At 40.4% G+C, this 15,937-nt stretch overlaps 1 pseudogene; it reads right to left on the reverse strand.

Annotated features, from left to right (window-relative positions):
* Positions 1-6,520: 6,520 nt before the first annotated feature.
* On the reverse strand, positions 6,521-7,703 carry LOC124959339 (E3 ubiquitin-protein ligase rififylin-like; annotated as a pseudogene).
* Between the last annotated feature and the right edge of the window lie 8,234 nt (positions 7,704-15,937).

A 15,937-nucleotide genomic window follows, 5' to 3' on the forward strand; every position in this document is an offset into this window, starting at 1 on the left:
TATCAAGGACATACTGGGAAGGGGAAGCTACCTTGATCACAGGATTTGTACCTCACAAATTACCTCTTCCCACTAATGGATTTAAAACTCCCAGAATTTTTCCTCCATGTAATCCAAAATTTTCCACACCTCCCATTTGGACAGGTTGTCAAAATACAAAGCGAGCGACCCCAGTTCAACATGGATTTTTCTTCACACCAAATTTTACTTCCCAGCGTACCACTGATAATTTTGGTGATCATGACGCCATGGGCATGGAGCGCGTTAATCCTTTTGATAGCTGGTTGCTATTCACCTCGACTTCAGGATATACTAACTTACAACCTTTTTTTTTTTTGCTCTTAAAGGAGGATCTTTTAGACAATGCGAATGGAACTCTTCGACGTGGAGCGGAAAAAATGCTGGAGCTGAGACTACTACTAACTGTACTAAAAACATTACATTCTCATCCACTCCAGCCTGTGTGTTCCCTCCTTTTATGTTTCTACTAACCAATATTTCCAATAACACAACTCTTGATTGCTCTCAATCTAGTTGCTACCTTTCTCAATGTTGGAATGCTACCAATTTCTCCCGCGCGGTCTTAATGCGCATCCCTACCTTCCTACCTATCCCAGTCTCTGTTACAGATGCAGAATTACCAGTGCTACTATCAAGAAATAAAAGACAATTTGGTATCGCGGCAGCTGTGGTTGCAGCCGTTGTTGCATCGGCAGCGGCTGCCGCGACTGCAGCTGCTGCATTGACAACTACTATACAGACAGCGACTGCAGTCAACCGTTTAGCTGAAAACACAGCTACTGCCTTACAAACTCAAGAGACTTTAAACCAACATTTAAGGGCAGGCTTACTCCTGGTGAATCAAAGAGTGGACCTATTACAAGAACAAGTGGACATATTAAAAGAACTTTTGGGACTGGGATGTGTTTACTCTTTAAGAGCTGTTTGTGTTACCCCTATTGTATATGATAATTTCAGCACTGCAGCTGAGTTATCTAGTAATTTGTCACTTTACCTTACTTCTACTTGGTCATCTCAATTTGATAATCTTACCTCACAACTTAGAGCCGAAATTGTCAAAGCTAATTCTACTGGGGTACATATTGCTTCTGTATCTGAGATGGCTGAATGGTTTTCTTCTGCTTTCAATTTTGTAAAACAGTGGGCAGGTCTGGGCACTTTGGGACTGCTTCTCCTCATTGGTATCCTTTTCCTCACTCGTCTGTTTGTGCGTCTACGAGCCAGCCAACACAGGGATCGGATTATCTTTCATCAGGCCATGACCGCCCTAGAGGCCGGCAGCTCCCCACAAGTGTGGCTCTCGATGCTGGACCGGTAGTCAAAGATGGGTAATGAAGGAGGTGGCTATGTACCAACCTAAGACAGGAGCTGCAGCATGCTCTGCAGACTCTGATGACAGGTAAGGACATATGCTGACCACTCAACCTAAGACAGGCACGGTCCCGAGCTTTAATTTTATAATAAAAAAGGGGGAACTGTCGGGGTACCCGGGACCCCTGGCCCTAGGTGTGGCTAAGATGGCGCCTGGCAGTGAGCCAGAGCAGTTAACTTTTGCACAAACATCTGACATCATTTTAAGGAAGTCTTTATGACTGGTTCTCTGGTCTCATGCACAACGCATGATCTCGGTATGCCCTGCTTGGCTCTCTGTATCTGTCCACGCTTTTCCCTCGTGTGCTCTCCTTTGATTGGTGGTTTTACCTATATAAGGTCTGTAACTTCCCTGCTGGGGAGGAGGATAAGAAAAAGAAACAATAGAAGCAGAAGGACAGCGCGCAATAAAGCATTGAAACTTCAACCAGGTGTCGTGTTTCTCTGCGGGCAGGGAACGCGATATAGAAGTTCAGTGGATTAGACAAAGGGGAATGAAGGGAAGGGAGGATGGATGGGCATAGAAAGACAGTGGACTGTATGGGACATAAATTTCCTATGTTCATGTATGAATACACAACCAGTGCAACTCCACATCATGCACAACCACAAGAACGGGATCCTAATTAGAATAAGTTATATTCCATGTATGTATAATATGTCAAAACACACTCTATTGTCGTGTATATTTAAAAAGAACAAATTTTTTTAAAAACTGAAAATGAAAGAACTTTTACTTACTATCAAGTTTGGATCTGTGATATTCCATGTGATCATTTTTTTTAGTAGACTGGGGATGTTCATCAGTATTCATAAAAATCTACAACAAAAGAAACACATGTTCAAATCCATCTTACCTATAAATCCAAGATCTCACTGTAAAATTCTTTTAAAAATATGTAAATAAGTACGTCACAGACTGTACCCAGGTCTCTGAGTGGGTTTGGGAGTGCAGAGCTCAGCTCATCACAGGTCATCTGATTTGCAGAGAACCATGCTTGGAGGTAGCATGCTCACTGAGCCACTGCTGGCTGCTTTGCACGTTTATCCATTTTTGCTTAAGCATAGTATTTCTTTTCCTCAGTTAGTGATTTGGAAATAATTTCTAACAGAGGCTTTATAAATAAAACTGAGTTCATGAACTGGGTTTATTTTGCTCTAAGGAATTTCAAGATCCTGTGAATATGAGGCAGAAGCAACCTAGCTCAGAAAATGAAGTTTTAAAGTCAGCTTCATTAGGCTTCCAGAGAAATTGATGTTTTGGAACCCAGACCCTAACCACTGGAGGACATCTTTCTCCAACTCAACTCAGTATACCTTTGCCAGATGAAGTGACCAGTTGAGGTGTATTGTACAAGCCAGTTGATCTGGGATATGAGAGTTACAAATTAGTAACACATGAAAGTTGCCTGAAGTCAGGGATTCCAGGCAAGCCTAGGCTTAGCTTGAAGATAACTGCCTTTGTTCCTCCAAGTCTGGATTCAACTGGGTTGGAAACTCAGAACCAAACCACATTGGCAATCTGTGCCTGATGTGATCTTCCTGGGTCAGGAATCCTCTGGGTCCACCCTTATCAACACAACCATGTGTGGATTATGGGAAATAGTTACTGCTCTTATGTACAGGCAGTTGTTAGGGGTACTCTGGCCCTTCAGCTCCCAGAGGATCAGAACAAGCAGCTTCAGTCAGGTTGGCAGCCAAATCAATCTACCTGTTTTCTCTCTTGTGACCATGACCTCTGTGCCCAAAGGGTGGTGTGGGGAGAACAGTCAGCTCTGCCAGGTTAGCAGCCTCTCTATGGCTGTGTTTAGAAAATGATCAAGGAGCCTGAGACCTAAGACACAGCCGATTCTAGTCCTGGGGATGTGGGTGCATCAGCCATTCATCAGCCACTGTGAAACAGCCCTACCGATACTTATCTCAAAGCTGTAGGGAAGATCAATAGGATAACAAATGAGGCGAGCAAAGTCCGTGCAGAATTGCCATTAATTTCCTGAAAAGAGACACATGTAGGCTACAGCAACTGTTCATTATTGTCAAAAATCAGAATTATGCTTAAGATTATGAGCTTTTCTGACCCTTCTACTTTCTAAGTATGTGGACTTGGTTCTTTGGTTGCTTTTACAAAGATTAATGAGTGCATACAAACATTACACATAAGTTGTTTATTTTTTGACATTTTCCTATGTGCATATAATATACTTTGATTGTATCCACCTTCCCTATAACCCTCTCTTAATTCCCTCCCCCTGGTGCCTTTCTGTTCCCTAATAGTCTCTGATCTACTTCACGTTGTCCCCACCCCCACCATCCCTGGATTCCACATATGAGAAAACATGCGATACTTGTATTTCTGGGTATGGCTTAGTTGCTTATCATGAGGATCTTTAATTCCATCTATTTTCCAGCAAATGACACAATTTCACACTTCTTTCTCACTGAATAATACTCCATTGATCTGCTGATGGCTATCTAGACTGATTCCGTAGCTTAGTCATTTTGAATAACCCTGTGCTGACTTTAACTCCTTTAGATAAATACCAGGGGGAGTATGCTGAATTTGTATGGTAGATCTATTTTAATTTTCTTGGGAAATCACAGCTTTCCATAATGGTTTTACTAATTTATAATCACACCAATCACCCTGGGGATTAAACCCAGGGGTGTTTAACCATGGAGACACATCCCCAGCTCTTTTTATTTTTTTTTTAATGTTGAAACTTTATTACAAAATTATAAAGCAGAACTCTGTAACAAAAAATACACATTTGGGTTTGCTTTAACACCCAAGTGAGTCTGAGAACCTTAATATAAGCCACTTGAAGTAACACATTCACATCCAAGAGATTTCAACAAATTTATACAATATATATTGAGCACTAATTCCTGTACAGCTTATTCTTATTAGTTTAGATCCAACTATTCCAACGTGTTATGAACCAGTCAGCTGTCCATCTTTTAAAACAAGTCTTAACTGAAATCTCAGCAGGCACAGTAAAAGCCACAGAATAACTGGAGGAATTAGACATTGCTGTGATAATTAAGACCAAGGAATCATGAGGGACAAGAGGGAAGACTTGAGGATAAAACATTGGCTCTTCTACTTGGGTTAAATATGAACTGGAATGGGATCTTGGAACTCCCAACTTTTATTTGGTGTAATAATAAAGACAATACAAAAGCAAATGGGTTGTTTGACATCATTTTCCCCCACTGAAGACCTTTACCAAAAGGTAAGAGATTTAAAGGCAAATTCTTATCTTTGAAACTAAGTGACATCAGTTCTAATTCTAACTGAGGTCACTAACCAGCAATCAGTACATTATTTTCAGTTCCTATCTAGGAGGAAGTTGGGAGGTAGGGGAGTTGAGGACTCAGCAGAGAAAGGAGGGAGAGCCTTGAAGTTATTGCTAGATCTTAACTGAGTTGCATACACATAGACCTGTTTCACAGTGGAATTAAGGAAGATGATCAATGACCCTTGGTTAAAATGGTGAGCATTATAAACTACAGTACTTACTATTCAGCAGAAAGGTGGAAGGCAGAGTCTTGACAGGAAAATCTGATCCCATCTGTGGCCCAGATTATTCCAACTTGGTATAATGTTAAGTCAAGTGGCCCAGGGTTCCACTGCCAACTACTTTATGAAATTGTTTAATTCCTCATAAGGTGTTTAGTGGTTGATGACAGAGGGAAAGCCTTACTAATATAATAGGTTCCCTTAGAAGTTTCCCTTTGCCTTCTGGAGTTATGACTGGTTCTAGTCTCAGACCTCGGCTACACCATGTTGGGAGAGGGGGAATTCTGCCACGGCCTTCAGGTATTCCACAGATTTACCTATTTCAGCTGTTGGTAATGGGCACACACAGTTCTAATAGCATGTGTGTTTTGTCTCTATTGAACTGCTCCAGCAAACAAGCTCTTCAGCTCATCCAGGGGTGTAAAAACCCTACCTCAAAAACATCACCTACTCATTATGTGGTCCTTCATAAAGGGCCCAGAGAATGCTACCTCTTGCCTGCTCCCAAATATATAGAATGAGAAAGGAAAGCAGGGACTTCCAGCTGTTTAGTGAGATGCTCTTACATGTATGTTTTCCAGGAACTTCATGAGAAGAATGGCTAGAGGAGAACAAGGCTCTTTGCCTAAGCCTCTTATGCCTTGGGTGAGACCAAGTTTAAAACCTCAGTGGGAAAGAGAGAGACTTCATTAAAGTAGTTAGGACTCCTGCCTATAGGAAAAGGAGAATCAGAAGCCAAAGTTAAGAAGAAAGCCACTGCTTCCACCAAATGCTTCCCCCTTCCTCATAATCTGAAGTTCAAGGATAGTGCAAAGTCAAGCCCAAAAAGAAGAAGCAGCAGAGTATCCAGGCACTATCCCTTGCACACACAGACTAGACTTCCCAGATATTGAGTCAGATGTTTTGTTAGCTCCCTGGGTCCAGGTCAGGAGATTAATAGCTCCCAATCCCAACACTTAAGGAAGTGACTTCACAACCTTGAAATTTTTCTATAGAATTTTCTCACCAGAGATAAGTTTACTGATCCAAATTCTGTCCTAAGGACCATTGCTGGTCTTAACCACATAAACTAACACATTTTTGGTCCAAAGAAACAAATGGATTTTAGGCAGTATAGCAAGAAAGCACAAAAAGCTAGAGAGAGCAGAAGTTTAAATTCAGATGTGCTGGGTTCAAAGAAGGGAACCATTTCTAGGAGGACTTCTGACTGATTAAACAAAGGCAAGCATTTTCAGGGGATGAGTGGGATACAGGAGGAAGGGTGAAAATGTGTCTAGGTTCTCAGAGGAAGGAAGACATGGTCCAAGTGCTGGAAAGTCCTCTGTTGATCAGTTACTGCCATCAACCCAAGATAACTGATACAGGTACTCACCCATGTGATTTGTACCAGTTCCCACTGGCTTTGGGTGCTCTGCCAGCCAAGAGGTGCACCCCTATGGCAAGACAGGCATGCCAAGGGACGACACGGCATCTTTACTTGCCCTAGTCTTGGGAACACGAACACTACAAAATTTCCTGTTAGCCTGCCCCTTTGCAAGCTGACCAACCCTGAGCCCAGATGCCCTGGGCTATCTCCCCGTAAGGCACCGAAGAAACTGGTACAAGCCCTTAGGACCAGAAGACGTGAACAGCTCAGATCACATACTGCCAGCAGATGGGACATTCATTCATATGCTTGCCACACTTGTTACAGGTTACCATGTGGCCACACTCCAGCAGAACACAGTCAATGGGTGAGTTCATGCAGATCTTACACAGGTTCTCCTCTAGTGCAGGCAGCATTGCTCCCCCGTTTTGGTCCTCAGCACCACACATCAGGTGCTGGAGTCCTTTCTGATCCTTGTACAGCTGTGTCACTTGCTTCATCACCTCCCACTTCTCACAACAGCCCTTGTAGTTGACAAAGTTGCGAGCCAGGATCTCTTTCAGCTGCCACACCTCAAGCCTTCAATGTCCTCCAGGTGGGTCAGGTCAGACAGAGGGGCCCTCCGGCCTGGGACAAAGCTATTCTCAGAGTCAATGGACTGGATCTCATCCATGGTAGGTGCTCTGGCTGTGCTCTCCAGGTAGACAGGATCCTCTTGGCCCTGAGACACATGGTCATTGGCCTGCTGGCTTTCCTGAGCAGGAGGAACAGAGGTGGTTTGTGCAGGTGAAGAAGGGAGGCTGGGTGAGGTAGGAGGTACTGTGCTGGCATGAGGCTGGGTCAGGAAGGCCTGCTGCTCGGGAAGGTCCTGGGACAAGGTGGGGACACCAGTCCTGTCCTCCTCGGAGATTACAGACTGCTGACCAAGCACCAAGAATACCAGTTCTTTTTTCTCCCGGCACATTAGAGTAGAGATGTCATGGAGGCTGAGGTAGTCCCTCAGGTCCTTCACCTTCATCTTCATGAGCTCCTCCCGCTGAAAGGCTGTGGCTCAGAACCGTTGGCAGAGAAGGCAAAGGCCGGGCCCATTCCCCTCTTGGCTTGAACAGGTCATGCAAAAATTTTTCTTACAGTCCAAACAGGTCTGCTTCCTGTCTGTGTTTGCAAAGTTGGCTCCACAGGCCTTGCAGCTTGGTTCCAAGCCTGTTGGGGAAGGGAAGGAGCTGTACTCAGGGTTGGAATAGGCTTGTGTCCTGGCTCTGGGGCTGGTGGGACCTCCTCAGGCTGTCCATCCAGGCAGAACCAGTTGCAGCAGGTTGCCCATAGGATAAAATCTCCAAACTCCAAGTCTAGTCTCCTTCAGCCACCTCCTTCATCCAAGCAGCCCGTGGGGCTCCTCAAAGGAGGACGAGGAGCGGCCGCCATCCTCTCGCCAGACCCCAGCCCGGGCCAGCGTCCCGCGGACACCAGCACTGCCACCGCTGCCTCCTCACCTCTATTTTTATTTTGAGACAGGGTCTCACTAAGTTGCTTAAGGTCTCACGAAGTTTCTGTGGCTACCTTTGAACTGGGGACCCTCCTGCCTTAACCTTCAGAATAGCTGGGATTCAGGCATGTGCCACTGTGAAAGTCTGGAAAAATGTATGACATGCAAGCAGAAACCAAATAGATCAGAAGTGATTATACTTTAATATCAGATAAATTAAACTTCAAGACATAAGTTGCTATTACAGAGCAAGAATTACATTTTATAATGAGGTAGGGGTCAATTTATCAGGATATAATTGACATACACATGGCCCTAAAATACATGAAGCAAAACCTGATCAAGAAAAAGGAAAATTGGTGATTAGGAGAGAATAATTGTAGACTTCAATATCACAATTTTAATAATGGGTTGACAGACAGAAGTTCAACAAGTTACACCCTAAAACAAGATGACAGACTTAAAAGGATTGATCAAACTGAGTATGTTCTCCAGAATACATTATTACATTTAACACTGAAAGAAAAGATGCCAAGAAAAAATAGAAAAATATTCAATAGAGTTGCTCTCTTTAGTGAAAAAATAAATAAATTCAGTTGGGCATGGTGGTACACACCTATAATCCCAGGGGCTCCAGAGGCTGAGACAGCAGGATCATGAGTTCAAAGACATCCTCTGCAACATCAAGGTGCTAAGCAACTCAGTGAGACCCTGTCTCTAACTAAAATACAAAATAGGGCTGGAGATGTGGCTGAGTGGTTGAATGACCCCGAGTTCAATCCCCGATACCCAAAAAATAAATAAATAAATAAAAATAAAAACCATAGCAGGAGGAAATTTGGGGAATTCATAAATATGTGGAAATTAAACATTACATTCCTAAATAACCAATGGGGGTTAGAGGGGAAATAAAAAAATACCTTGAGATGACTGAAAATATATACATGACATACCATAACCTAGGCAATGCATCTAAAGCAGTTCTTGGTGGGAAATTTATACTTGCTAATGTCTATATGAAAAATGAGAAAGATCTCAAATCAGTCAACTTTCCTTTTCACTTTAGACACTGGAAAAAGACCAAACAAAACCCATAGCAACAGATAAGGGAAAGAACAAAGATTAGGAAAGGAACACAGGAGTAGAGAATAGAACAGAGAAACAAGAAACCAAAAGTTGATCCTTTGAAAAGATGGAAAAGGTGACAAACCACTCTCCTATTCCTATGTATTTATCCAAAAGAACTCAAATCCGAGTACAATAGTAATACAGCAACATCAATGCTATAGCAGTGTAATTCATAGTAGCCAAGTTATGGAACCAACCCAGGAACCCATCAAAGGATGAGTGAATAAAGAAAACGTGGTGTATGTACATAGTGGAGTTTTACTTAACCATAATGAAGACTTAAATTATGACATTTGCTGTTAAATGAATGGAACTGGAGAACATGATGCTACGTGAAATAAACCAGACTCAAAAAGTCAAGGGTCAAATGCTTTCTCTATATGTGGAAGCTAGACCAAAATAAGCGGGGTAAGTGGGTGGAGGGTCCCATGAACAAATAAGGGAGATTATCAGAATAGAAGAAGGTGATAGAAGGGGAGAGAGAAGGGACAGAAAAAGGGAGAAACTACAAAGTGAAATTGATCAAGTATGGTATGAAATGTATGAATATACCCCAATGAATTTCACCTATATATATACAGTTAAAGGAACAATGAATGACTGGCAGAAAGACCAGTAGAGTAGAGGAAGGTGAACAGGGGCAGGGGAAAGACTGAAATTAAAAAAAAAAAAAAAAAAAATATTTCTATGGTTATTTTTACAAAACATTTAAAAAAGAAAGAACCACTTCTTCACAAACATTTCTGAAAATAGAATAAATCAGTCCTTCCCAATTTATTCTGTGAAACCAGTATTGTTCTGATATCAAAACCAAAGATATCACATGAAAACTACAACCATCTCTTGAATACAGATTCAAAAATTTACTACAAAAGCCTAGCAAATTGCATCCAATAGCTTACAAAAAGTATTATACAGCAAGACCAAGATGAGTCTGTGTTGGGGGCTGTGCCATGCTCACATCGGCAGTGAGGAGGTTAATTAACATAAGCACACTCAGGTGATTTATCACTGGCCTTATTCAGTTAAGTCCACACGCACAACACATGCACAGGTGTTCCCCAGCGTGCCTGCTCGTTCCTGCTCATTTTTAACCCTTGCCTGATAGGGCAGCTGGCTCCTTGCCTGATTGCAACTGGCGTGGCCCCGCCCTCCGCCTCCTGGAGGGAATATAAGTGGGCAGTGGGCGGGGGCGCGACAGTAAGAGCAGCAGCTAGCAGAAAGAAGCGGAGTAGAAGCCACTAGCCGAAAGGAAGAAGAAAAGGCAGCAAGCAGATAGAAGCAGCTTGCAGAGAGAAGCAGCAGGCAGCGGGGGAAGGCAGATCACAGAGCGGAGAATTGAGAACACACCTCTAGATCACAGATAGGTAGATCGCAGTACGTGGGACGCATCACTAAGAAGCACCTCAGATAGACGCACCCTTAGTTCACAGGATGCAGGACGCACCTTAAGAAGAAGCAGCAGAACTAAGAAGAAATAGATCTCTGATAAGCGTAAAAGCCTCTCTTTCTCTAAAACTTTCTCTCTAAGCAAAGTTTCTCTTCCTCTAAGCAAATTCTCTCTTCCTCTAAGCAAAGTCTCTCTTCCTGATAAGCAAAGTTTCTCTTCCTCTAAGCAAAATCTATCTTTCTCTCAAAGTCTCTCTTCCTCTATAAATTAGTGAATATAGGAAAAATAGTTTATTTCCAGGACCCTCCGATAAATACCTGCGCAATTGTTGCCATGGGTGGCAACAAGTCTGTGCTGGGAATGAGGGTTGTTTCTGAATATGAAAATCGGTTGATGCAATGCATCATTTTCATAGAATAAAGGACACAGTTCCCTCTATTGATAGTAGCTATTGTTACTGGTTCTCCTGGTTCTCCATTCACTGCCTCACTATATGTTTAAATATGTAGCATCTGTTTCAACTTTTATGATATGTGAGTTGAATAACACCCTGTCCTCCAAGCTACAGAGTAATTGCTATCATATGTGTTTGCAAGATGTCAGAAAATATTTGGCTGTGCCGATCTCCACTGTCCTGGGGAAATTACACATGAAGAAAATCTTTTGCATAGGTGAGGTTTCTACTGAACAGCTGGTGGAATTCCTAATCTTCTCAACTTGTCAATGGAAAAACCATAAAATTCAAGATAGACTTTGTTCCTATGCTAGAAAAGTTGACACCAGGATATTAGCCTCCTTTGGTTTTCAACTCTACATATCACTCTGTCTGGAAAGAGTATCAAATTTACGGTTCATTCCTATGGGCAAAATATGTCCCAAGGTGAATACCTGTTGAGAGATTGACTCAGTATCTCAACTGCCTCCATGACCTAGGAAATTTCCTCAGGGAGGCCACCCGAGTGAAACCCCATGTTGCTATTCACATGGCATTGAGAGTCCTTCATGTCCCAGTTCATGATACTCAAGGGCTTATGGAGAAGTGTTTCATCACACAGACCAGAAATGCAGGCTGGTAGCTCAGGGAAAGATCTAATCAGGTGAAGATGTGTTATTTATAGATAAATACTCCTAAATATATATTTCTAAGGTAAAATCTTTAAAAAACAGAGATAATTAATTCCTGGGAGGGTGAAGCCTTAGTTAGAAGGATGCATCCCTTAATAAAGTTCTCAGGATCCTCCCTACACCCTGCAGTTCCAGAGAATTCATTTTCTTATCTTAAGGGTGCAATAATTGATATAAATATGTGTGCCTCTTATTCTCTAACTATAGATCTAAGTACAGGAGAAGAAGACTCTTCAGTAGCCAAGGACTTCAAGTTTCCTCTCCCTTCCTTCCTTCTTTCTTTCCTTCCTTCCTCTCACTTTTTGACATCAGTTCCAAAGTTACTGGAGCTTTGAGAATAGTTGCTGAATCCATTAGAAGAAATATGTGTCATCTTGATCTTTTCTGCTCCCAGTAAGATTGTCTAATCAATAAGAATTTGAAAAAATGTACCTGACATAAAATACTGTTTTAATAGCTACATATAATGATAACTTTGTGTTTCTGAATATATTGGGCATTCTTCTCAACTACAGAGGCAATCACAGTAAGTTATCTTGAATTGATTATTTTTAATCCAGTTTTATGTATTTCCATTTTCCTCCAAGGTGTTTGTAATTAAAATAATTGAAGACTTACTTTCTGATATTTGATGAGGGATCACTGTTAGATGTTTTAGAATATTTTGCAGAAGTATCTGTTCTCATAAACTGTAGATGTGGGTATATCTACAATTTATCAGTGTATAATTTATTGAACTTGGAGCTAATTTCTAGGCTTCTGAGTGTGGAGATGGTTCAGTAGCTGGTTGGGTTACTGGGGGTTTCCTCCAAGGGTAGGGCATAGGAGGTGGTGGTTTGAATAGTCAGATTACTTTATGTGAAGTCAGTCACTCATTTCCTTGAAACAATGCTCTGATTTTCCCAGGGATGAAACAGAGGGAAAACTTTACCTTGTATTTTGGGGGACAGATATGATGAGATACAACTGAGAACAAAAAAAAAGGTAAATTGGAGGTAGAGCTGAGGTAGGGGATGTGACTTTCATTCTAGTCAAGACAGATTAGCATGGGAGGAAGAGGAACAGCATCTGAACCCTGTTTTTTCAAAGGAATTCTTTAACTCCAAAATTGAGATCCAAAAGGCAAATGCATCAAAATAGAGATTCTGCCAGAAAAAAAGTGTACCTTGTGCTGTGATTGGAAATCTGATTAAAGTCCAATCTAGGGACACTTTTAATTATGACCTTATCAAACTTTCTCAGATATTCTTCTAACCCAGCAAGAACTTGTTTCTGTTTCAGTGGATCTGAATCAATTTCTGCATCTTTGAACCCAGGTCTGGCCCTCATTCTTAGAGAGTCAATACAGGTATTGCTAAATATGAATTGAAAGTTAATTCTCATCTTAAGGTTATTTTTCCTTGCATATACTCATCTCATGGCATGCTATGGAAGGCAAGATATTGTGGTGGAATAAATTTGATTGTGTTAGGCATTAATAGACCTGGGTTCTTCTTGTCCTCTGCCACCAATCTATTAACTGTGTTTCCTAGGACTTGACCTGTCTGGTATCAGTTTACTCACCCTTAAAGCATGATTAAGTTGATCAAATGCAAGTATCTGAGGCTTCTAATGTAACCTATTCTAGGACCTTGTCCAATGGAAACTTGAAAAAATTAACTTCTGACAAAATGACTACTTGGATTTCCGGTGGCTACAGGTGATAGCTTTAGGAATTAGTGCAAACTCTGACACAGCTGATTCATCGAGGTAAACTGGACTTGTTAGAGGCACAGAGTGGAGTGCTAAAGATATTGACGGACAGTCTGTATTTGAATACAACTCCTATGCTTTTTATCAGTATGACTTTGGATAAATCATTTACATTCTTCTAACCAGTTTCCTTTTCTTGTGTACCAATCTCATAGCATTGTCCTGAGGAGTAGGTTAAAAAATACACATAAGTCATTTAGTAGAGTGCTGAGAAAATGACAAACACTCAATAAAAATTCTTAAATAGGAAACATACGGTGGGAAAATAGGTCTCTGAATGCTACTAACATGGGATAAAGCAGAGTTACAATGAAAGTTTCTGTTTAGGATCTTGTTGGTCAATTATGGTCTAAGAACCATTTATGGAAAGTAAGGCTTTTTTATGCTTTTCTGCAAAAATATAAGTATTAGAAGATTTAAGCATTAATGGGTACACTACCGGATTTGGAAGTAGGTGAGAAAAATAATCTGATGATGCTAATTAACACCAAGGACATCAATTTTAAGGTAAAACTGAGTTTCTTGGTTTGTACATTTGTGTCTGTTCTGTGGAATGTGGAAAAAAAGGAGGAAGATGAAACTTGTAAAAGCAAGCAGTTCTTCAAAATATTCAGACCATTTCAAGATTTATAAGGAACTAATGAATAAGTAAATAATGAAGATGAATAAGTCAAGTTTAGGGTTTTCTGTCTGGTCTTGATTGTGAAATTTGCCCTTTGGTGCAGACCTTAAGGAAGTTACAGAAATGTTCTAGTCAGCCATTGGCTTTCCCAAGGGCTGTCTTCTCTAGAGGAGAGTTGGCAATTACAGGTTCACTCCATTGTATTCTCAAGGGCTCCAGGGCCCTGGAAGGACTCTCTGGTACATTGGACTATCCAGAAGGGAAGCCACAGCCCTGGACTTGGCTCTCCAAGGCCAGCTTCTTAATGAAGCATTTGTGGAATCATGTGGACTAGGTTTCTTTTCCTTATACCTCATTAGTTCTGTATCATGCCCACATGGAGTGGGGACAGTGCATCTCACCCTTCACAACCTTGGTGTTTTTAGAACATATAAAGTTAAAAGGGAAAAAAGAAAAGGAATCAGAGGTCCAGGAAAAAGTGAGAATTAATAATGGCAAAATTTATCTTTAAATGCTATCTCAAAGTTTGAGTGACATGTGCATTCTGCATCAAGTAAATTAAAATAGACTATGCAAAAAATGGATTTTGGCTGATTATTCAGATTTGACTTATTGACTACACATGTAAATTATTGACTAATTGTGTAAGTTAGAACCAGAGTTCAATAATCTGGCTGGTAGAATAAAAATGATATTTATATCATTGTGGGCAGCCTCATCTTCTGAACTTCTTTGAGCAGTTAATGCTGATTCAGGCCCACATCCTATGTTTATTTGGTGAACTGGTAACAACTATTTAATGAACACATTACCATATTACTTTAATTATATTCATATAGTATTTTCTGGATTTCCATGATGAGCAAATTTACAATTCCTGCTGTTATTTATTTCATATATTCTACTCAGTTTTAAAAATCATGATCTTAAATACAGGCCTCCAGGAAAACATATGGAAATGTTATTTATTTTCTGATCATAAAATTAATAACACAAATGTAGAAATTTGGAAAATGTTAAAAAAAAGGAAAAGGTCACCCATAAACTCACACCTAAAGTAAATGTCCTAAATAGGTTAATAAATTTACTTATCAATTTTTGCTATACATACATTTAATGACTGCATAATATTGGAATACTTCTATTTTATTTTTATTAATATGTTATAATTACACATATTAATGTGATATTTCAACACATACATCCATTAAGCACTGGTCAAATCAGAGTAATTTGCAGTTCCTTTCTGGTTCACTTCTTTGTGTTTGTCACCTTTGAGCTGCTCCAGTCTGGATACTTATAAAATATGCAGCAGGTTATCGTGAACTCTAGTCTCTGTACTGTGCTGGGGAACATGGAAACCTATTCCTTCTCTCATTTTAGCTGCATTTTGTTACTGGTGATCCAACCTCCCTTTGGCCTCCCTTCCCATCTTCCCAGCCTCTAGTACTCCCTCCCTGTTCCACATTCAGATTGCCCTTTTTTCACTTACACATAGGAGATCTGACTTAACATAATGTCCTCCAGTTCTAGTCACATAATAATGTATAATTATAGCATATTAATAGAAACACTTTGACAAGGATGTGAACAAAAGAGAATTGATACATGTTTAGCAAAGGTGAAAAAACCTACATAGAATCTATGTGAAAACTTTGAATTTTATTCTTAAAATACATACATAAAACCTACACTCTTCAAGTACTAATTCCATAACTATTATCACTAACTTTTAACCTGTTATATGTTTACATAATTATAATTAGGGCATACAGACTATTCTCTGGTTTTAATTCACATTATTTCATATATACATTTAAAAGTCTGTTAGTTTAATATTATCTAGTGACCACTTTAGTCCATCGTGCTACTACTATTTGAGTGAGGTTTTGCAATTGCTCCCCTGGCCCTAGAAAATGAAATCACTTTGTTCTGGGTGTCCTTTGTCTTATAAGAATATTTTTGAGGTCAGGAAAAAAAATAGACTGAGAGAGTCATCTAAGAGAAGTTTTGAAGTTTCAATTTCTACAGTTTTGTGAAATGGCAGAGTACTGAAAAGACAGAATTTTGAATTGTTATTCTTTCATGGTTCTTTTTTCCTTTTTTCTAAAGGTAAAATATTCCTTGCTGGAGTTTTTATCATCTATACCACTTAA

The sequence above is a fragment of the Sciurus carolinensis genome, chromosome 11 (assembly GCF_902686445.1).
Source record: "Sciurus carolinensis chromosome 11, mSciCar1.2, whole genome shotgun sequence".
NCBI classification, from domain to species: domain Eukaryota; kingdom Metazoa; phylum Chordata; class Mammalia; order Rodentia; family Sciuridae; genus Sciurus; species Sciurus carolinensis.